We start from the raw sequence: 24,963 nt of genomic DNA on the forward strand, positions 1-24,963 counted from the left end.
GCCAGCTAATTTTTGTATCACGCATTTCATACAGAAATTATTCTGAAATGCTCTTCTGAAAGCGAATTCTTCCCAATATATGAAACTGCTTCTTAAAGGATATTATGTCTTATTAACTCTAAACAGGAGAGATTGTAATATGCTTACAGCCAATACCAAGAAAACATAAAAACCATCTGTAAAGTGAAAAGAAAAACTTTTGACTGCATGAGAAGAACACGGGCGCATACAGATTCTGCTGACTACTGCTCAGTTTCAGGTCTTGATGTAAACCATAATCTAATAAATGGCAATGGATTGTCATTATAATGAGAATACACAGTAAAATAAAACTACAGAATCTTAATTTTCAGGAACAGATGCATGCTCTAATAAAACTAAACAATGCTAATTATTATACATAAATTTTTATAGCAAGATACAGCAAAGTATAAATGGAATTAGTAGGATAGCAGCTACAAAAAAATATTTCTTCCCCTTGATAAGCAGGCAGTGAAGATGCCATATAGTAGAAAAAGCACAAGAAAATACATGCTACAGAAAAGTTCAGTATAAAGTATGATGATACTACCACAGAATCAAGAAGCATAGAATGAATATTTTAATGTTTAGGACTACAAACTAAGGGAAATATGGATTTCTGTTAAAGGGAACTGAAGTATAAATACATACCAAGAAAGAAAAATGGAAAATGAAATGAATAGTTTTATGAATTAATAAAACAGAATACATAATTCTGGTGCTATGTAACTCAGCAAATAAACCAGAAAGGAGAACAGATCTTTAACACATAGCATTTGCTGAAAATATATTTGTTTTTAAAGGCTTTCCTCTTTTTTTTTTTTTTTTTAAACCTATCAGTTGATCAATTGATCAGTTGATCAATTTAAATTATAAATTGATAAAATAATATATAAATTGTTTTCTAGATCACTAACCCCATGTAAACTTAGTGCCAATTTCTTCTCTTGATAATTAATAGGAGAAGGAAAAGATTACCAAAAGATTACCAGTTTATAATGAAGATTATTAAATATATAACATTTAATCAAACATTACGATAATTTTTTCTTCTCTTCTGTCTGAGTTTAAGTAGGAGGATCAAGACCTATGCCATTATTAGCCACAGCAGGATTGAAAAACAGATAAAACACAGTAGTCACATAACATAACAGTTACAGTATATGTGAAAAATAAAATCAGAAATACTTATACTCAATAAATATGTAATATGATAGATTGTATTTGGGATAAGATACTAGCCTTAGGTTTCCTGCTGAGAATAAAAAATAAAAATAAGAATAAAAAGTCATCAAGTTCTATTATTTTATAGATTTATACACACACACAAAAAGAGGTTAACTTCAGTGCAGACATTATTTCATGTTACCTTTTCTACCATAAAGAACAATTTTGTTACTACCATGAAGATACAGAAAAGAAATACCAGTGAAAAATATGGATATATAAGTAAAATGTAGGAATCAGTTTTCTTCTCACTGTCAAAAGACGAGAACAAATGCATGCTCACACGTATGGTTTCTGAAAGGAGAACATGCATATGTTCGAGAACAAAGCCAAGGTAAAAGGCTGAGAAGACATAAATTGGTATTTTTTGCATCCTCATGTACTAGATTACTGTTGAACCACGATCTTAGAACAGACTTTTAGTTCTAGGGTGTTCAAAAGTACTTTGGATCCAATTAGTTTATTATAAAAGCCCAATAGAATTTTGAATATGTGATGAAATAGTCTCTCCAGAAAAAGAAAATACCAATAACCAAGTCTATTTTAGTGACAATAGCAAAATACAGAGGTTCAAGCAAAGTGATGTGCAACTAAAACATCTACAGTCATAAAGCATTATACTTAAAATAGACAAGGCTCTCAAAGTGCTTAGAAACACTTCATGCTCATAAGAGAGACAAAAACGAAAGTAATTTATCAGTGAAATACTGAATTGATGTGTTTGAATAATGAGACTAAAATCCAGGTTTTTTGGAAACACTGCTTTCTTGCCCAAAGAAAAGCAGAAAATATGGATAATCAATATGTATTGTACAGAATGGATACTGAACTTGGAAGTCTGAAATGCAAAAGTAGGAACAGTATGAACTTACAGCAGTTTTATATTTAAATTGTTATGCTACAGAGGGCAAAGAAACATTGGCTCTACAATAAGTAGATCCACATAAAATAATCTCCAAAACTTGAGATTGGAAAGCTACAACAGCATGATCTAAAGCTCTCTTAGCAATTAAGAATACAGCATCTAATATTCTATGAAGAATATCATAAAAATAGAATGCAATAAAAAATGCATGTAATAATTCTAAAGCAGAAATCTCTACTATAAATGAGGAATGAAAAAATCCACAACAGAACAAACAAAACCCCAAAACATTAATAAATTAAATGCAATAACAAAGTGCCAAGAAATAATGTTTTCTAAGGTATAAACATTTTTATATCCTTGGAATGAAATAACACTCTAAAATACACTGAAAACATTATGCAACTCAATATTATCCTTTTAGATCAATTGGGTTGTCATTACAAAGAACCACTAAAAATAGGAAATACACATAAATTGGGAAAAGCTAATAAATAGAAGTATAGATTATAATAAATAGAATAGATAGATAATCCACGAAGTCACAAAAATCAGAACAAATCCTTGCAGAAGGAAATATTAATTCTGAAGAGTTCTGTTGCGAACAGGATTTTTTTCCCTGTCATCTATAATTTACAAAAGGATACCATAAAATACGTAAGTCTTTTGGATTCAGACTTCTTACCTTGAGCAATATTACCTTGGCAACATTCATTGCCTTTCAAGGTTTGGAAAATATATACTACTTTTAGGTAGGCCGAGAAAGTCAGCTGTTGGATACATGCAGATAAATTATTTTGGAGGTTAAAACTCAAGTTTTAGAAGATCTAGGTTCAAGTACCTCTCCATTTTTGTTTTGTTGAGGTTTTTTTGTTTGTTTGTTTGTATGTTCTTGAGTTTAACCGTATGTTCCACGTAATGGAACTGTAAACTGTAAAATAAATGTTTTAGTAAAATTAACTAACATTGATAGATTGTGTCGTAAGTTTGATTTCATAGTGCACAGATTAAAAAAATGAGGGCAATATGTGGCAGAAACCTCAGGCTAGTTCTATTCATCGAAGAGGCTGGAATTTTTGATTCTGTCCCATAAGAAGTAAATCAAATAAGAAGTAAATGTAAATAAACAGAAATGGGTAAGACATTTCAAAAGTCTGTTCCTTCTTTTCCCAGAATATATCCAGAAAACAACAACAACAAAACAAACAAAAAAACAAGCATATCAGATGTTGCATAATTTTCTTACTAATAAAGATCAGGAGTAAATCTGTTAAATAAAATACTTCAGTTTGGTACAAATTGGACTAGTCTAATGCAAATTAGAGTGAAGAATCTTAGAGAAGAAAAGTTCATCACCATAGAAAGACCTAATTGGTCTTTCTCATCAAAAGACCTATTATAAGAAAACTAGGAATAAAAACTCTGCAAAAAATGCAAAGTTAAAGCACTGACTTTTTTAATGGTTAATGGAAAAAGTCACTGGGAAAAAACAGTTTCCAAAAGTCTTCAGTGATTTGGATAGGATGGGCACTCTCTAGACTCACTTCATATTTCACTAAGAGTTTCTGTATTTCTTTTCTCAGACAGAATGTTACAGGTGTTCAGTAAACAGTTTTGGGAAAAAGAAATGGAAAAAAAACAAAAACATTCATATCTTCCTCCTGCTTATCCTGTCACAGCACAGATTGTTAACTCTATGACAATTTTTTGGTGGAGAACGTAGGCATTAACTGTTTTTTAGCTTTTAGAATGAATCTCTTTCTCTGTTCTTGGAGAGCTTCATTAGGGAATTTTATCAGCAGTTCAGTATTCTGTGCTGAGAAACTTGATCATGAAAGGCCAGGCGTGCTACAAGTATTCTGGGATATTTGTAAACTTTGAGCAATAGTTTGTCTGGGCAGTGCTTTTCCATTTTTTATTTTTATTTTTTTTCCTCCTCTCATTAGCTTCCATTCACTGACCTCTCTTTAGCAGCTATCAGTGATGAATTCACTCTTTATCAAGGGGGGCGCTGTGTAAGGGATTAAAAGCCATCATGCTTCTCACAACTTATTAGCCAATTATCAATGTTATGATTTCTTGTTGTGGAATTGTTTTCATACATAACCAAATAAGGGCTCTGATGGAGACACCTGCATGGTACTTACATGCAATGTGGTATGATCTGAATTTTGACACTTACAACCCAAATAGAATAGCTAATTTTACAATGTGATGTTCAGACCAGTTTCCAGGTTTTGTTCTCAGTTTGTCACCAATTTTTCAAATACTGAGTTAATGTTCATGTCTGTGAGCATACCCCTGTGCATGTTATCAATCTCCCTGAATGTATTCCTATGCATTCACGGTATGTGGAAGGAGTCTCCTCCAAAACTAGAGAATGCTGACTGGCAGAGAACATGGAGAGGTTTAGGAAAAATCCTAGAACCACGGGGACCCTCAATGTCATGGGATTTTACTCTTGAACACCTGTGGGATCCCAAGAAACTAAGCCAGTATTTGAGTCAGGGATGGTGCAGCTTACATAGATCTAAGGAGGTACAACTTACTTGGGGTTTGGCTTGTGCTTACCGTGCCCTATATAATAATATTCTGGAGAGAAAGAGTTTCCAATCTGAGGTTCAAGCCAAAGGGGAAAATCTCCAAGTCAAATAAGAGGAGACACCATTAACAATATCAGTGAAAGGCAAGAAATGGAAATGAGTGTCCTTGCATCTAGAACAGAAAAAAGATGCAGAGGAGGAAGTAGAGGAAAATCCAGTGAAGGGCCCTCCTCAAAACTACCATCATTGGGGAAGGGAAAAGAAAAAACTAAGAGATATGCAGAAGAGATGATGAAGAGGAAATCTCTATTACTACTCATTGGCCTCTAAAGATGACTGAAATCCAAGGCTCAAGAAAGGAGTTTACACTGCACCCGAATGAAACTCTCGTTTCCTGGTTGCTTCGCTGCTGGGACAGCGGGGCCAGTAGCTTGTCTCTAGATGGTAATGAAGCTCAGCAACTAGGAGGCATTGCCAGAGATCCAGCTATTGACAGAGGGATTAGTTTGGATGGGGCTGCCACCCTCTGGGAATGAATATTAATAGCTGTGAAGGAAAAGTATCCCTTCAAAGATGCTTGAAGCCTGTGATGGAAAGGCAGGATACAGTTGAAAACGGTATCCAGTATTTGAGGGAAATAGCTGTGGTGGAAATGTTATATGACCCTAACTTTTGTTTCTAAGCACCCACACCAAAACCGCGACATTATGCCATTAGCAATCTTTGCCTGGAGAAGTGTATGCATATATACTAAATATATACAAATATATATAAATAAAACTAAATATATCTATAAGATATATATATATATGATATCATAGCTAAATATATATTATATATATATTATATATATATATGATAACTAAATCAAGTGACGTCTCTGGGTTTCCTTATTGTTTTTGATAGATGTATTGATGAAAGCACCAGCACCAGTGCTAGTTTTGCTGGTTAGCAATTCTGCTAACAAATTTATATGTAAACACCGAAGTACAAAAGATATGAAATAATAAAAGAAATTAAGAGTAGTAATAAGAGTAGTCTAAGTAATGTTAATATAAGTGCTGCACATCACTGCAACATGATTTCAAATCATTTTGTTATATTTTAGAAAAAGTAATTAAGATCTAATGTACAACCTGATTATTCATTCATGAGACTTGATTAAATCTGATTTTTATTTTAATTCATTCATGATGCAAAGAACTTAGTCTGTAGACATAAAGTCATCTACTTTATGCACTCTTCCCAACAAATTCTATCAATAAAGCTGGAAAAAATTTAAAAAAAATTTAAAAAAAAAAAAAAAAAAAAAAAAAAGGAAAAACAATTTGTTAACTACACTTATTACACATAAGTAGGAATAAAGAGACTGTAGAATACAGGAAGCTGAACCACTTCTGTATGGTCCATATTAAACACAGCACTATTCAAACAGCTGTATGGGCAGAGCTTCAAAAGCTGAAACTAAAACATGCAAAGATACAGGAGCAACACTACTGTAAGAGTACATCAAATGATAACAGTAAATTATCCTGAAGTCCAGTTATCTTCCAGATGAAGCAGCAGCACACCAGTCAGTGATAGCAGGTGCATTTCATGGACTCTGACCCTGAGCTCAAGGAAGAAAAATATTTTAGAACATGCTTAAAAATATATAAATGACCGGCTATTAAAAAATGGGCTAGTTGGCAGAACAGTACCTTAATGAGAAAATGGGCATAAAAGTGTCTCTAGATGATTTATTATCAGCTTCCATTCCTAAAATGAGATAAAATGCCTGGAGGGATACACAGTCTCCTCTCTGACCTTGCTGTGATAAGTCATATGAACAACAGAATCACAAAGCAGATTCCTGAAGGATAAAAAAAATTATATTTATGATTTAATTTACTTTATTTACCAGAAGAAGAAAAAAAAAAAAAGGATAATTATTGTTATTGTCCATCCTGGTGAATCAAAAATACTTTGGAAAACACCACAAATCATTGATACCTATCTTCATTTATGTTACAGGGAAAGTTTCTACCTTTTATCATTGAAAAAGAAATCTAAATTTTAAAGGATTATTTTTTTTAATCAGGTGAGTAGGGTTACAATAAAGAAAGAAGATACAAATTTAGCCATAGAAAAAAACTATATAATAGAGCCCCTATATAATTTTCTAATATTACTGAGCCAACATTTATTCTTCCTAAACTCATGGAAAATTTGGTATTCAAACACAGCGGGTCTCCTTGCTAACCAAAGTCCACCTCACACAAGCAACACTAAGATAATCCATACTACAAAGCCAGAGGATAAGTTAGAAGGAGAAGAAACACCTAAAATGTGCTAGTTTAGTTAAAGATTTACATGTATAAGCAGTTTAAGTATAATTGTGTAAGTATACTAATCAAGATCAAAAGCAAGATATGCTAGGATTTTGTTAAAATCTTTCTGTCCCTTATCTCCAAATGGCCCACATGCAGCAGTGGCACAAGATCTATTCCATTCAAATAAAATACTTTGTAATACAACTTGAACAGACCCAAGATTTAACTTTTCGTGATGGGAATTACTGTTGAATTTAAAACTCAGCTGTTCAAGATATTATCAAGTATAGAATGAGGGGCACTTTATAGCATAAAGACAAGAAACAAACAAACGAAAAAAAAAAAAAAACCAAAGAGGAAAGTGATAGGACAGGGGGGAATCATTTTAAGCTCAAGGAGGGAAGGTCTAGATTGGATGTCAGGGGAAGTTCTTCAAAGAGAGAGAGGCGAGGTGCTGGCACAGGCTGCCCAGAAAGGTTGTGGATGCCCCATCCCTGGAGGTGTTCAAGGCCAGGTTGGATGGACCCTGGGCAGCCTGGTCTAGTATTAAATGGGGAGGTTGGTGGCCCTGCATGTGGCAGGGAGGTTGAAGATTCATGATCCTTGAGGTCCCTTCCAACTCCGGGCAACCTGGTCTGGTACCAGATCTGGAGATTGGTGGTCCTTCCTTTGACAGGGGTATTTGAACTTGATGATTCTTGTGGTATCTTACAATGCAACCCACTCTACGATTCTATGAAAATATGGAAGGGGGAAAACAGGTCCAGAGAAGAATTGCTCTACTGCAAAGTCTGTGGCAGAGAATTACAATATCCAAATACTGATCTAATCATTAGAACAGTAAATGAGAGCAGTAGCACTCACATAATCTAAGGGAACTGGTCTGTAAAATGGCACTGCTGTAAGCTTTAGAATCCAATGTGGCAAACCATCAGGCTGGAAAAAAAACAAAAACAAAAAACAACCACAAAACAGATTTTTAAATACTCCTTTCTAGATTGAGGTTATAATGCAACAAATGCAAATAGCAAAAAATAATTTTTGAAACTGTTCTATGCATGTGCTTATCTGTTACTTTTTAAAATATTTAAATACAAAGAGTAGTATTCTGCTTTGCATGCCTTGAACAAAATTTATCCTGATTTTATTTCATGCATATTGTAGTTCATATTTAGGATATACACAAATATAATTTTCTTAGCTACCATGAAATTCTTCCATTAAAAATTTATGTGACACTTTATGAACAAGACATCACATAAGACTTTCCTTCTAAGCAGAAACAAGGACAGTTCTTTATCTTAGTGTATTTCTCCAGTTTGTGTGCCGCTGTCAGTTAATTACATATCACTACTATGGAAAAGCAACACAAACAGAGATGGCTTAGAAACATGCTGCATATGATTTTTTTTTTCTTCTGTTTTTGATATATAAGCAACTGATGCAAGAACGAAACTTCTGCAAAGGCTTCATGAAAAATGTTGTAATTTTGAGCTCGTTCCAGTGTCCCATGACTTTGTGTACTTTAAAGGAAGGAATTGATGGACAGAGGTATGTATTTTTGCTCTCAAAAAAAGAGAACAGTCTCAAAAGGAGAAGCAAACATATACTAGCAATTAAGTTTCTAAAAGGCACAGACCACAGTCAAAAGCCTGCATTTATATTTCCAAAAATAATTCAGAGTATGTTCATGTGTATTCCTATCCATAATGGTAATACTGAATAACTTAAGATTTTAAAGCTTTTAATGACACAATTGATATTATGGCTCAGAAAAAGTTCTGAATTACGCAGTGAGCATCACGATACTCATTAAAAATTCTGATTAAATTCTAAATCAAAAGTAGAAAAGGAATCAGCATTTCAGATTCTGCATTATTTCACAATGGTTAACATTATGTCATTTTTGTCAAAGATAATTTAAGAGCATTTCCAAGGGATACCACTATGACCAGTACCACATGTCCATTTTCTATAATACTACATCTCTAATCTCAACACTGATATGTTTAGACATTTATTTCTCCAGGTTTCATTTCAAAATTTAATTGACAGTTTGTATAACAGTACAAAAAATAGGATTTAACATATCTCCAAAGATAATGATTTGATCGCATTTTTTGCCTTTAATCTGTACTTCTCTGAAAGTACAAGTAGATTATCTATGCCTGAATTCAGCTTGGATTCTAATTCCAGTCCCCTGATGCCCTCATCTCTATTTTTTCTTTTGCAGAAGAATAGTTAACACTTGACTGCCTCAGAACAAGCAGTAAATGTCAGCACATAGGTTGTTCTATAATGTTATCAGCTCTTACAAGTTGCTAGAGACTGATATACATCATCCATTTAACTGTAAAATTTGAGATCTGAAATCTTGTTGTTTCCAATCTCCCTGTGAAGCATGTACATCAAATTATCACATGCTAAAAGATAACCTATGGTCCTCTTTCACAAAGCTATCCTTCTTTTTAACTTGATCAGAACGTAACTAGTGTGCTCCAAAATTACCCATGGGTAACAGACAAATTTGTTGCCCAAAGGAAAAAAAACAGCTCAAGATCAAGGCTGACCAGCTTCAAGAATGTTAGACAGAGTCTTCTGATTATGTATTTTAAATTAATCTTGAGTTCAAAATCAAATCAAAGTTAATGAGATACAAAAAGATCTCCCCTAGATTACTACATACTGTTAATACTAAAGTTTCTAGCATTTTATTAATGTTTTCTACAACCCCAAAAACTCAAAGGAGTAACAGCAGTAAACAACGGAAGGGTAACTGATTTTGGCTACTGGATTTCTTCAGTGTCTTTGACAGGGTCCCACACCACATCTTTATCTCTAAACTGAAAAGATGGATTTGAAGAGTGGACTATTCGGTGGGTAAATAGCTGGTTGAATGGTCACAGTCAGTAGCTTGTTGTCAGTGACTTCGTGTCCAGGTGGATTTTGGTCACAAATGCTGTCCCCCTGGGTATGTCTTTAGAACAGCACTCTTTAATATCTTTATCAATGACACAGTGGGACTGAGCATGCCCTCAGCAAGTTTGTTTTGAAACTGAACTGAGTGGTGCAGCTGTTACAATACAGGGGAGGAAAACTATGAAAAGGGACCTGAACAGGCTTGAAAATGGGCCCACCTGAATCAAATGAGGTTCAACAAGGGCAAGCGCAAGGTGTTGCTCTTGGGTTGGGACAATCCCAAATATGTTTACAGGCTGGCAGGAGAACTCCTTGAGAGCTGTCCTACAGAGGACTTGAGGATGCTAGAGAACAAATAGCTGGACATGAGCCTGCAGTATGCTCTTACAGTCTGGAAGGTCAACTGTATACTGGGCTATATATGAGAGGCTGCCAGTAGGGAGAGGGAGATGGTTGTCCCCTTCTACTCTGCCTTTGTGAAGTTTCATCTAGAATCCAGACCTGGGACTCCCAGTACAAGAAAATACGGAACATAGAAAAGACATCACAAACTAGCCATATTTTTCTATATTGGTAGCTGACTTCTGTCAGATAATAGTGGCATCATCTCTCATAACAATATCCACAGCAATGTCCTGTCATTTTGCTTGCTGAACTGAATCATAGGAACTGAACTTAAAGATGAATTGAAAAAGAAACCAAAAATTCATATATTATGGACCATCACCAACAACAAAGAAAAGGTAAAAAACCTACGATAATGTTAGATCATCAGTTGAGAGTGCATTCACCAATAACTTTTTTTATCCTTTTTGAGTGAGCTCAGCCTCATTGGCAGCACCTGTTGCAAGTTACATGCTTCCTAAATAGAATTAATTGAAGCTGACTGAACATTGTCAGAATGAGATAAAACAGGCTTTTTTTTTTTTTTTTCCACTGTTTGGAAATAAGGAAAAGACATAAGACCTAGAGGAAATCTAAGGATTACCGTTCAAATTATTTGTGAAATTATACTCAATTATAAAAAGCGAAACAAAAATATACAAGAACTGAACTTAACAGGGTATATAAAAATGGATGGGAAGCAAAACTTTCTGTTGTGTTCAATGTACATAATTCAGGATAAGGAGTACTAGCTTTTAGGTCCATTTAGAATACAAAGAATGAAAATCATTTCCTTGTTGCTGATCTTTGAAATTTTTCTGCCTACAAGCAGAAAGTACACAGAATTCTTTAAGTCCTTTACAAGATATTGCAGTTTTATCAGGTTTCATTTCCAAGAGAAGAGCACTCTCACTCTCACAAGTCCAAACTTGAATATGTGCATGGAAATTGAGGTTAGGGGGAAGGAAGAATAGAGGTTGATTATGTGTTAACTGTATGCGTCATTTCTGCACAGAAGTAGTAATGACTTTCTCTTAATGAGTTGTGGACTAGTTCACAACAACATTTTCATGTGGAAATTAAATCTTAAGATTCATCATCAGAACTTGCTAGAAACAACACTGACAGGCATGCTAGTAACATTACAAAAACAGAAGTTTTCTACAAGAGACTGAAAACAAACAAACAAACAAACAAACCAGAAGATGTTCAGTGATGGAGTGATGGTAATAAGGAGAAAATCATAGTTTCTGTTTTCTAGAATCCAAAGAAAGTAACAAGGAAGCTTCTGAATGGGAGAGAGTTTGGACTATTTAGTACTTCTTTGAGAAAAGTGAAAATAGTTCATTTAAAGGGGAAACAAATACAGTAAGTATTGGCAAACTAGATTTAAAACAAAGACAATTGTTTGCCTGTAAAAGCATTCACAACAATTTCTGTCATATCAGTATGGTACAAAATTTACCAGCTCAAACTGGAAACAGCACAAATTCAACCAAGGGGAACCACTTCAAAGTCCTCAAATTTCACATTTATAGGTAATAGGCAAAACTTCAGCTTAAAATGTCGTACATGCCTTCTTCATTTCTCAAATTACTTTCCAAGACTTAGTATGCTGATTCATCTGTCTGACCAAGTCTGCATGAATGCTACTAACAATAACTAGTGACAATTATTAACATACTGGTGGAAGGAGAAGTCAGTCAATTCCCTCTTCATTAGTTTCCACTGTACAAGAATGCTCCTCCTACATATAACATACACAGGAAGTGCAAAATACATCCAATAGCTTGTTTCCTTCAAAGCATGCTTCATTTCCCATGAGCTGTATTCACTCTAGAATAACATTACCTTCTGTCATTACAGAAGGCATATTGTGAGCAAAATGCACAAAAATGAGCCATCTTCGCATAGTCCCTAAGAAACAACAAAACATGCCCCAGGTAGATGGTTTAGTCCCAGTAAGACAGTCAAGAGAAAAAAGCTCTTTAAAAGTGGAGTAAGTAAGAAGGGTAAAGATACGTATCTTTTCTAATCATGACCTCCAAAATCCCTGAATTTATGTTTTGAATTTCTGAGCAGATTCAGATAAAAGTGTTCAATGAATATGCTGCATACAGCTCGACAATGACTCTTCATCTGCAAGGGATGGTATGTAGTCTCTCTCAGTATCTCTGTGAAATCCCATGTGGAATGATACAGATGTTGATTACATCAACTAAATACAAAAGTTAAACTTTGACCTTTGCTAGGATTCTACTCCACTATTTACAGTAAAGGATGATGCTAATAGGGTATGAAGAATTTTAGAAGTATAAATTGGCAGAAAAGTTGGTACTCTAAGATCCTCAAGACTGTAGTTTTTTCTGTTGTGTTCAAATGGATTCTTAGTCTAATACGAATGAGTATGATACATTGCTATAGATAAAACCATTGTTTTAACTCAAGGAAAGTATTACCCATACAAGGCATATAACAAAATTACAGACTCCTTAAATACAAAGGCTGCATAAAAAGGTAAGGAAATAATAAATACTGAGCTGAACTGAAAACAGAAGGAAAATACAATTATACAGAATGCAATCATACAATTTGAAACAAGGCTGGAGTAACACAAGGCAAATTCTGTCATCTGTTCAAATTGTACAGTCTCACTACAGTCAAAGGGAAGAGTTTGGTGCAATACCTGTTAAAATCTGAGTCACTGGACTTAATCACTGCAAATAGTCAGGACCTCGGATCTTTGCCTCTTTTGCAGAGGAAATTGTGTACTTTCCTTATCAGAACATTTGATACATTACCCTTAAACAGGCGATTCTCTTTAAAAAAGAAACACATGCACAAAAAAAATCCACACAACAATCTTCTGAACAGTCACACAAATGGCTTAGAATACAACCCGCCATACTGGGAAGTGTGTAGGACAACCAGATATCCCATCTGAAAGCTTTCATTTTAATTTGGGAGAAGCTACTGACTCCTTCAAGAATAGAGAAACCTTTTAGAGATTTTGACAAATTACAGGGCTAAGCAATCACCAACCACATGAGGTTTAATAAGAGCAAATGCTGGATTCTGTACCTCAGATGGAGCAATCCTGGATCTACATATAGACCATGATCATAGAATCATACAACTATTTGAGTTGGAATGGACCCTTAAAGGTCACCTAGTCCAACTCTCCTCCTGCAATGAACAGAGGCACCTACTGACAGATAAAGTTGCTCAGAACGTGCTCCAACCTGACCTTGAATGTCTACAGAGTCAGGACTTCCACCACATCTGGGCTATGCTGAACCCCATGAGATTCATCCAGGCCAACTGCTTAAGCTTGTCTAGGTCTCTCTAGATGGCACCTCATCTCTTGGGCATGTTGACTGCACCACACAGTTTGGTGTCATCTGCAAATTGCTGAGGGTGCACTGAGATGCTGAAAAGTAGTACTGCAGGAAGGGATATGGGCATTCTGGTTGACAGCTCACTGAATATGAATGAGCAGTGTGCCTTGCAGTAGTGTTAACTGAACGCTGGTGCCCCAGGCACAGTACTGCCAGTTGATCAAGAAAAGGGATTATCACTTCAGAAAAATTCAAATAAACAGACTGTTTTAACAAGAAACAACAAAAACAGGACAGAGTGAAATGAAGTCCTAGGATGGAAGACAAAGAGATATTTACAACAATAAGGGGCAGAATTTAGATCAAAGCCAGCCAAATTCAGAACTTAATCAGAACTTAAGTACAGTACAGAAGGGAAAGAGAAAAAAAATATAGCCTTTTGACTAACTTAATGATGCTCCATTAGTCACATGGGACATACATTTGCAGCTATAACTACCATTTTTGAGGGAAAGCCTATTTTCAGGTGAATAACAATGCTCTGTTCAACAATTATTGTAGAACCACACTTTCAAAACTATGTCCTGCTTGACTGCATTGTGCTGATAGCCTTATAACAATCCAGTGGAGCTTAATACCCCTATTACATGTACTGGAACAGTTATTCTTCCATGTAAACAACTTGATTCAAGTGCAGAATTTACTAACTGTATTAATGAAGCTGTTCATTTGAAAATTGGTTAGACATCACTCACAGGCAAAAATAAACAACAAGTAATTTGTTACTCAGAGTACTGAAGTATGTTTGGTGTTTTTGGCTCAGTCTTATCATGCTCTAGCTTGAGCCAAGACTACCAAAACTAAATTAAGAGAGTATAGGGACATTCATGATGATTTTTAATATAACTTTAACAAAGTTTTTAAGTTGAACTCTCTCCCACCATTACCACAGAATAAATTTGTATTAAAAAGAATTACGTTGTCCTTTTCCATCATCTAATTTTAGAAAACCTACAGCAAAAATTCCAGAAATGTCAACATCACAATCCAAGGGAAATAATCAGTGAGAATAGATAATGTCAGTCATCTCTCACCAAAACCTTTTTTTCCCCATTAAAAGGAATGATTAATATTTTTTCTGCTTACTTACATTTAAAGGTAGAGCACAAACGTATCAAAGATTTATAGATAATTAATCTAAGTTTCAGTTCTTGAAAACTCTTATAAAACTCATTAAGTGACTCAAGGTGGTTCTCCAGTTTGTTTTGTTTTGAAATACATATATTTATTATCTTCAGAAAGAGAGAAAGAGGAATAGATCTTAATTCTCAGTCCACTGCATTTGTCAGTGAAAACATACATACTACACAAGCTTTGCTTTAAAGCGTTTGTTATAGACATCTGCCTTCTTATTGTTATTTTCCTTCTTAGTAAGGATATTCAGGAAGTATAAATATTACAAATTCTACACAAGTATTTGCTACATTTTTTTCCTTGTTCTTGTAACCATCTATAGTAATTGATCTTTCAGCTCTGAGTCTTTATTTTACAAAAAAATTTTACATAATAAAAGCAGTTATTATTCACTAATTTATTATATTCCAGAAGTGTTTTAAAATTATTTAAATTCTCCTATGTTCAGTTTTATGTTTAACTTCATATTTGTTCTTGATTTATGTCCTTTCAAATTCATTTTCCATTTTTTATTTTGAAGGAATGTAAAGATCACACACAATATTTTCAAAGTTTCCTTCAGTATTGTCTTAGAACATTTTTAAGGACCATTTGCTTACAGTATTTTCTTATATCATTCCATTTAAACTTTACTGTTGTGACGCCTCCCAAAACTTCACATGCTCTGTGTGTGTTAAGCCAACAGCATATATCCTGTGTTCCCTCTCAGCTTTATGATATTAGCTTCATCATTTTCTATTCTTCAATGGTATACTCAGTTAAATTCACATTAATCTAATTATAGTGACATGCAGAACCACAAGAGGAACACAGCAAAGCAATTTTCCTTTCGTTTTTCCATGTACTTAGCTTCTAAAGTCAGGTAATGCCAGTGCAATGTGAAGCCATACTACCCATTGAGTTGAGGATCTGAAACCATTTTATAGTACAAGGAAGATAAAAATCTCTTAAGTAGCTCAGCTGCTACATTATATCCAGGTAGGTCTTTTTTTTTTTTTTTTTTTTTTTTTTCTTCGTAAGTATCAGCTCTGTTTTCACAACAGAAACTTTCAGTTCAGCTCTTACAATTTACAAGCTTACGTCTTGTGAGTATTGTCTCAACTCCCTATTCAGACGGTAATATATTCTCCATGAATTTTCTAATGACATTCAGGCTTAAAGGAACTGCTGTTTTTAAGTATACACTTTCTAAACATGCCCTCCTGGAGTCTAGTCATGCAGGAACTCAAGATAACTATGACAGTTCAAACTCCTTTAAATAAAATACAAACTCTGAAAAATTCTTACTGCCAAAATTCTTCTTAGATTTAAGAGTATTTCACCATCACTACTTCATCTTCCAGTGTTCAGAGAAAAAAATAACTTGTAAGACTAGGAAAAATATAAAAAAATATTTAAAAAATTGTTGAGAACATCACGTGTTTGTCAGGATAGATAGTTCTACATGTCTTATAAATCCATTAAACTTTTCTACAACTACAGACAGAGGATTCTATTCAAACAAAAGGTATCAAAATCATTCTGAGTCAGTACTCCAGAATTCATATTTTCTTTTGACAGACACAGCTAGATTAAGTTTCTTCAGACTTATCCTTTACTAGTTTAATGAATCAAGTTTGAACACTTCCTTGTAAGGTATACACTGCCAATTATACGGAATGAAGTCCATCAATACAGCGTGTTTTAGTGGCAACTAACTATAAGTGTGGACTTTTAAAATTATTTTTATTTTATCCCCTGTATTCCATAGCTTAGAGACCCCAGGAAATCAGGTAACCTCAGGGAGAAATAAGGGAGAAATAAGTTCATTTCTTTAAATGGTTCTGCTGATGAATTATTTTATTTTTTAAACCACAGCATGCTGGTATTATTTCCTCACATTTTCCCAAGGTATCCTGTCCCCACATCAGTTGTGGCCTACCACTATTAGCAGTAAGATCTGAGATGAGCAGTAAGATCTGAGTCACTAGAAGGGAAATGTAGTCATCCTCTCTGTACTATATCTTTATTTCTGGAATTGATTTGCTTGACTAGTCTGAAGAGAGACATAGCTGTTATTGTTGTATTAACACTACCACACTGACTCCTGCCTGGTTTCAAGTGTACCAGCACGGTGACATTAATTTGAAGGCCTGCTATTAAACATTTTGTGTATACAGAGGATATTATGTCTCACAAGAATGTCTGCTTGACTCCATAATCTACCACCCCTAGAATTCACACTATCTGCCAAGACTAAGAGCTCACGCCTAAAACATATTAGCTTTACAAGATTACTTGTTGCTTTTGGTCACACTTCATGAAAACATTTCTAGCACATGGGAAAAGTAATGGATATCTCATTGAAATTTTCTACTTTCCTGAAATACAATACTGCCAGACTTTGATGAAGAGAAAGTGAAAAAGAAGAAAAAAAGACTTTAAAGAAAAAGAATGAAGTCAACAAGCCTTCACTGCACTATAATCTCTTGTCAGTTCATAAATTTTTACTTTTCTGATGGCTTCTATTACTTGCTGTTTTCTAGGAAGTTCTCCCACTAAGTTATTTACTTCACACACTGACTCAAAAGTGTAAAAAAAAAAAAAAAAAAAAAAAAAAAAAGTTAAAAAAATTACTCTAAACTTACTAGTCTATTTCACATAACCTATTTTTCTGAATGCTTAGAGTAGATTCCTTAGGCCAACAATCTGCAGTAGTGTTTACTTATGCCCTCAGTGCTCTTCGGCTGATTCCTACACGTTGTGTATTCTTTCCTCATAAAAAGAATAGAAACAAGGACATTTAAAGGTCTCATATGCTTTAGTAAATAACTGACTGCTCAACGAGCTGTGCAATGCCTCAATTGAAATAATTACAAATGGTCAGTGACTGGAGCATGTGCAATGTGCAAGAGCAGACAAGGTGATGAATGAAGCTCAGTGCTAACTTATTGTTAGTAAGGTCAGGTTCAGGAGATAGTGTAGAATTTGACATGATATATCAAATAATTTGTGGAGTATGTGGACTCTGGACAGCAGAGACACGGTTTTGCCTATTGATGCCTCAGCCTGGCAAAAGAGTCAGCCACTACCATACTTCACTGAAGTTACGATACCTGCTGCTGTTACTCTGTCCACCACTGTTACACATATATACATAAATATCTGTATCAAAATGTTACCATTTTAGTGATGGTTGCAACAGCCAATTAGACATAATGTAGACTTCAGTTATAACAATTTTACACTCTCTAGCTTTTTCTTTGGTATTACAAATTCAGAATCTGAATAAAGAAAGCCGGTTCAAGTTTATTTTTTTTCATTACCTTCTCCAAAGCTTCATAACTTACATTGTATTTTCAGGATATTTCCACATTCACTGAATAGTAATATTTTAAGACCAAGAGTTTTATTACTTCATTCCCATAAATGGTTGCTGATAATAACCAAAGAAGGCTTAGAAATAAGTACACCAAGCGACATAGATAGTGATAGTCTACAAGTACTTTTCTTATAACCATAACACAGATATTAAGGCTATTTTCCAATACTAACATTCTGAGACCATCCACCTTGGACAAAATTAACTGTGCAACTCCAGAATATTATTTCAGGTTTACTATTTTTTTCAAACCCTATATTTAGTTATATAAACAGTCTCGTACTAACCTCAAACACATTCATTTAGCCTGTTTTAATCTTAATGATCCATCATATTAATCAATGGAACATGTACTCATTCTCTAGCAAATAACCTTAATTTTGCTCTCCAAAATTTTCTGAAGTTAAGAATAGTATGTAGCCACAACGACTTCTCACACACTGAAGAATCAGGAAAAAAAAAGCTGTATAGTGATAATAAAGGAAGAAGTAGTACTGCAATAATAACGACATCTGTTAATTAAAACTGCAGTAAATGGACATTTGGAAGTAGAGAGGAAAAGAAAATCTGTAAGAACAAAGCTAAATTTCAAGATCTTGCACATTTCCACATAGCAAGCAGTGAAACAATCTTATGGGATAGAAAATACGATCTGAAGGATCATGGGTATTTTGTGGCAAACAGAAGAAGAAACTGATACAAAACTAGAGGGACAAGGAAAACTGTACAGTCCTGCATTCACTAAGCGAGAATCAACTTATGTATTATGTCTTATTTTAGTACACTATTAAAACTTTCAACAGACATCCTATCTCCCATTATTTGGAAGGAAGGAGAGACAACAAACAAATATGCAGTAACACCTTCATTCTCAACATTTTAGGCTTAAGGTTTGATACCAACTTCTCTCACACTCCAATACAGTGCATATAAAAGATCATGGTAATAGTTAATTTCTTTAGCTTATTAGTTATTGGTCATTTAAGTCCTCATAGCCACTTTGTCTCCTTCCATTTGTCTTCTTACAGTACATAAACTAAAATTTCACAAATTCATTTTGCTTTAGTTTTCTGAAGTACAATTTAAAATATTGCATGGTACATTGGAGAGAAAACTAACATAATGTACATAGATGCTCAAAGCATAGAGAAATTACTAGCTTTATCAACTCAGTAGAATAAATATTGTTTGCTTTAGAAGTGAAGCACCACAATATTTGAATTCTCACTATAAATTTTCATCAGTTTATGAAATCTTTTAGTACATCTAGAGATTTCCCAGCAGTCTCAAATTAAAAGGTCTTCCTTTAAAGTGCTATTAGCATAAGAGAAACTTACTGAAGACATGTGAAATCAATCACTGTAACTATTGTAACCAAGACAAATCCCCATTAGAAACTATGCTACACTTACAAGCATCTATTTTAAATTTTTATATACTTGGTATGCCCCATATAGCATAGATTAATTTATCCCAAGTTACTTTGTAAATCTAGCAGATTTAATAAATTCACACTTAAATTGCGATTCAATTACTTACTCTTCAGCAATTTTATAATCTAAAGCATATAGCAGAACAAGAATATAATTAAAGAGCTTATTCATTAAAGAAACACTTCTCTGCTTCTCGATCACCTGGCTTTTTCTCAAGACATTCAAGCTAAGTACAAATGTCATTATGAAAAACAGAAAATTGTAAGTACTTGATAATACACAGAAGGGGACACAATTCATCATGCAGTGAATTTAGAGATTTTTTTATCTCTTATGAACCTACACGTTCACTACAGATGCTTTCTTAATGTTTATTAACTGCACATCCATGGCCAACTAGGTCTTCATACATTTTTACAGTTCATTTAATTTTTCGATAACGTGCAGCTTTAAAAGGGTAACAGCTTTCGTATAATTACGTGTACAAATGATGTATAACTAAAATCCAGCTACAAAGTTCATCTGCATGTAAAGTGACTCACAGCCATTTACATGTCCTGTGGGTGAAATTTCTTAAAGATCAGACAAAAGAATGAGCCATTTATTTGGCAGTGGTTGCAATACAGTGAAGAAGTATTAGCATTTTAAGCATGCAGAGGTATTGGATATTAGAATCTTAAATTTCTCTCTGGTACTATGGACCACATTCCCTAGAGGCCTTATAAGCAAAAATTTCTGCTTATATCTAACTAACAATATAGAAAAGTATAGTCCACTTTGATTGATGAGAACTCTGAAGCAGGGAAGTACTACCTATCTTCTAAGCCTGTACAAAATGGAACATACGAAACAGATCTATTAATCATTAGGACAATGCCTTGATCAAGACCAACACATCCTTTTTAAAGAAAACAAAAACAAACTAAAAAACAAACAAACAAAAAAAAACCCCACTTTCATCTTGAAGTTGCAATACATCTTGCTGAAGTGAGATGTTACTCCTCCTAGCAGACTCAGATTGTATTTCCCCATATGGAAGCTAATCTATTGTTCCAACCAACATTTTAGCACTGCTTAGAGTGATTTCCTAATAAACTGGGAAACACTGACACTGCTCCTGCCTGTGAGTAAAACCAGCTATTCCAAAGAATGGCTATGGCTGTGCTGTTAGGTGGCAGAGTAACTAATTCAGCTTTCTTCACACCTTGCACTTTCCAAGAAAGGTTTTGTATTGCTTGTTCCATTCTTAGAGATGTCTTTACACAGATAAGGATTTGATACAGTTTTCTGCAATTATTATTATTATTATTTTATTTTTTTAAGTTCTAACAAAATCTTCATGGTGCTTGGAAATTCTAGATTAGAATTTCATTAGAAATTCTAATTAGATTCAGGAAAAAAAAAAAAAAAAACAATTACAACAACAACAAATATAAAACCACCAACAAATACAATCGGAAGACTGCTTTCTCCCTTCATACACAAATGCAACACACAGTAATTTCATTGTGACCTAGAGCACTGAGTTTCTTAAGTACAATCAATCCATAACAAAATCAGTTCCGAAATAATAGTTCTACGAAGTTCTTACAACAGTATTCCTTAAAATTTTACTGGAGAATGAAGTCAAGTAAACAAATTATAAACTTATTTTCTTGGCTCAAAACTAAAGTCCCTTCATAGAATTATCTAATTTGTGTGTCTTTATTTGTTCAAACATTCCCTTAAAATAAAAATGAAGAAAATTTAACTTTTGCATAAACAAACTTGCTGAGAAGTAATTTTTCAGTTTTATTTCACTTCACAAACAGCACAGATGATATATAGTTTTTAAGATGGGACTCTAACCAAAACTGTGTTAAAATCATACCTGACTCCTGCACAAAGCTTTTCGACAATAAATCTGCTTCAGAAAGTAAAAGCTTAGTGTTATCAGTTACCTTGACATTTTGATGTACCAGCATTTTTTTCCCCAGACCAAACAAGTTAAACTTTTGTATGATCTTATCTGACTGTTAGATAAATCTTACAAAAGGATTACTGAGGCAATGAGGAATGATGCTTCTGCTCTACTGAATTTGAATTGGACTATACACATGCATCACCTCTACGTGTCTGAAGAGCTGCACTGAAATATGGAGTACAGATTTCAGTGGGATACCACTGAATTATGAGCATGTTGGATACACACATCTTTTATCCTGGAAATTGCCATGCTTAGTTAGCATTATGATAATGTAATCATTATGCACACAAACATCCGTAATTTTCTAAGCAACATAAACTCAAATACACTCTTTCGCATTTAATCTTATAGAAAATCACAGAAGTTTTCTAATTTTAACAGATTTTGATCTCCTTGACATCTCTAAGGAAGGTGACTTTCTCATCTAGCAGAAAACATGATGTCACCCCCACACAGAAGTGTTTTTTGTCACCAAAACCTCGTCACACAGAAAAACAGTAGGTCAAAACGTTAAAGAGGAAGATCTTAAAAAGATCTGTTTTAAAGAAGGAACTAAGAGCTTATATGTGAAAGAGTAATGTGTTTCCTTATCAGAAAGTCATTTAGGTAGGACTCAAACTGCTAAGTTGTTTCAGGTCAAAGCAAAACATTTTAATAATCACTCAACAGACTGATTAGCAGTCAGCAGCGATTGAGAAACTCAGCAATCTTTTTGCCTGAAATACTATTTAGTAGTTGTACTCCCTCTCTTTTTACAAATCTCATCAGTGACAAGAACCATGACATCATCTCACTTTCATTTCTTTTCACATAAGAGGCATTACAGCATTATATTATGTTGAGCTTCTGCCAAGTAACTCTTACCACATGTAACAACAGAATAAGTGGGATATAAACATTAACATTTCCACAGTCAATGCCTGAGCTCTCAACAATCCACACTTTATCATTCTCTTTTTTTTAGCCCTAGCTTGCCCCAGTGGAGAGAACTGATAACCAAATGCAAGAAAAAACAGTTACTTTTTAGACATATAAGCAGAAAGCACAACCTTTTGAAGTTAACGATTGCTTCTGCAGTCCCCAGTTGTATCAGCAACATCTCATGCTTGATTGTTTCCCTGCTAACCAACAAGCTTTAAGGAACTGTTGGTATTCTATTGCTATCTGTTGCCAACAGAATCTTGGTACAAAGGCCACTCCAAAAATAATGCTTCCTATTTATTTCCATGTAAATAACAACAGCTACAAAGAGAACAATAACACTAGTTGATAGAGAAAAAGTTACAAGGCTTCTCACTTCAACTACAAGCATCATCATATTATCAGGTTTTCACTGTGATAGGGGATTTTCAACTACACAGTTATCCGGTGGAAAAACAACATGGCAAGCTGTAAGCAATCCAAGAAACTCCTGTAATCCATTAATAATAACTTTCTGGTTCGGGTATTGGACAGTCCCATCAGAGAAGAAATTTCCTCTGAGTTAAGTATTGCAGGCTGGTGATGTCTCTACACTCTCCGTATTTCTTTTTATATTCCCATTCTCCAATTTTAGTAGCTGTGCTTACCTGTAGAATATTTGTCAATATGAACAATACATCACTGATGTTCACAGATTGATAAATTCATTTTTACCTTTCATCTTTTACACCTTATATGAAATAAGGAAAGGATTAGGAAGTAAAAAAGTTTTAGGAGTTCATCTCCTCATTCTGGTCCAAAGGGCCATTTCATTTTTCAGCTTCATTTCCTCCTGTTTAAATAGTAATCATTGTCATTTTATCAAAGTTATGATATCGTCAGCATGATCAATACATAGAATCCTGGTGAATTCAGTACACCTTTTGTAAATTTAAGCCCACAGATTTATAGCCTATTCCATACTTCAAATGTTTGTAACTCACTATTTAAAATATTTTTTTAATAAAAGTTATGGAAATAAATATCTTTACAGATAAAATTTAGTTAAGAATCCAATTTTTTTTATTTTTTATTTTTTATTTTTTTCCTCCAAAAAAAGCCTCTCTGTTTAGGAGAGCAGCTAAGTGGAAGCTTAAGAGAAATCAGCAGAGGCTAGCTAAGAAACATCTAGATAAAAAGCAGAACGTAGTAACTTCAATACCTTATTCTTATAGTGAGAACCTTACAGGAAGAGAATCTCTGATAATTTGCTACAAAGTTATTCAAGATGACTTCTACTGTTTAAGTAGGAAAAAAAAACAAAAACAACACACAAACCAGAATTACTGAATACAGAGGAACACTTATTTTAGGAGTCCTCTATTGAAATAAACTATGCTGAAATTCAAATAAACGTGGAAAACATAATCATACTAGATTATCACTTAAGTTCTTAAAATGCAAATAATTTCCCTGATTTCTTCCTTATTTACTGTACTGGAACAAAAAGATACACAAATATGTAGCAGTTACACCAAAATATCTTCTGATATTTTATCTTATTTTTCTTTGCCTTTTTACAGCCTCATTCAGAACAAAAACTGAGAGGGACTGCAGCAGTGACTGAAACTACCTACAAGCAGATGTTTAGTTCTTGAAAAATTACTACCTGGCAGAGATCTGCAGATTTTGTTGTGGTTACTTATAGCATATCAACAATAAAGCAAGCTATATGTATGATTTTGCTTTTATTCTTGTTGTATCCATAGTCCTCTCCTTGCAATTTCTTAGCTTTGGGTGATTTCTCAGCTACAGTTGCCAGATTGTATAAACGTAAATCAAAATTAGCTCCCCTGAAGCACAGAGGACTAAACAATCTGAAATATGAGCCTTATTGGTAATGGAATTTGGTTTATATTCAGGCACTACACTAGAGATGAAGGAAATCATGCAAGTTATTTAATTCTAATCAGCTAATAGACTAAATTAGCTTTAGTATTAGACTTAACATTAGTTTTTACTGGTTAAGATCAAATTCTAAGCAGCAGTTACCTAAATATTTAATCTTCTAATTGTAACCCTTAAGCCCTTTGTGTTCACATACACGTTTTGGAAAGAGTTAACTTAATAGTGTAGCCAATTTTATGAAATATCCAACTACCAGAATCTGCGTCATAATGATAAGTGAATTTCTGCTGAATGATGTACTTGAGATAGAGCAGTCTCTGTTGATCCTTTAGGCCATTTATGAACTTTTACAGAAAGAAATTCAAGCAGAATTCACACATTGTTAAGAATTAATTCAGCATTACTTTTCTGAGTGACCACCTCATTAAAGACTGCCAATGAATGACATTTGACACACAGTGCCTGTTATGGATAATCTTCTTCATAAGATTATTTTGTCTGAGACACAGTGAAGTGTACCATTATAGAGCTTGGACTAATATTATAGTACATGGGAATTGAATTCAAGCTAAAATCATCCTGACGTTACATT

General features: G+C 34.0%; 1 protein-coding gene and 1 long non-coding RNA gene across 6 annotated transcripts in view; both read right to left on the reverse strand.

The window, feature by feature from the left end:
* Positions 1-24,963, reverse strand: part of CCDC102B (coiled-coil domain containing 102B) — a 121,538-nt gene that overhangs the window by 34,478 nt on the left and 62,097 nt on the right. The gene's annotated exons all lie outside the window — the stretch shown is intronic.
* Positions 5,965-7,905, reverse strand: LOC128091505 (uncharacterized). Its single transcript, XR_008211433.1, has 3 exons — positions 7,833-7,905; positions 6,357-6,508; positions 5,965-6,265 (listed from the first exon to the last, which is right to left on the reverse strand). It is a non-coding gene; the product is annotated as an uncharacterized LOC128091505 (long non-coding RNA).

The sequence above is a fragment of the Tympanuchus pallidicinctus genome, unplaced genomic scaffold (genome assembly GCF_026119805.1).
Source record: "Tympanuchus pallidicinctus isolate F22 unplaced genomic scaffold, pur_lepc_1.0 scaffold5, whole genome shotgun sequence".
Classification (NCBI taxonomy): domain Eukaryota; kingdom Metazoa; phylum Chordata; class Aves; order Galliformes; family Phasianidae; genus Tympanuchus; species Tympanuchus pallidicinctus.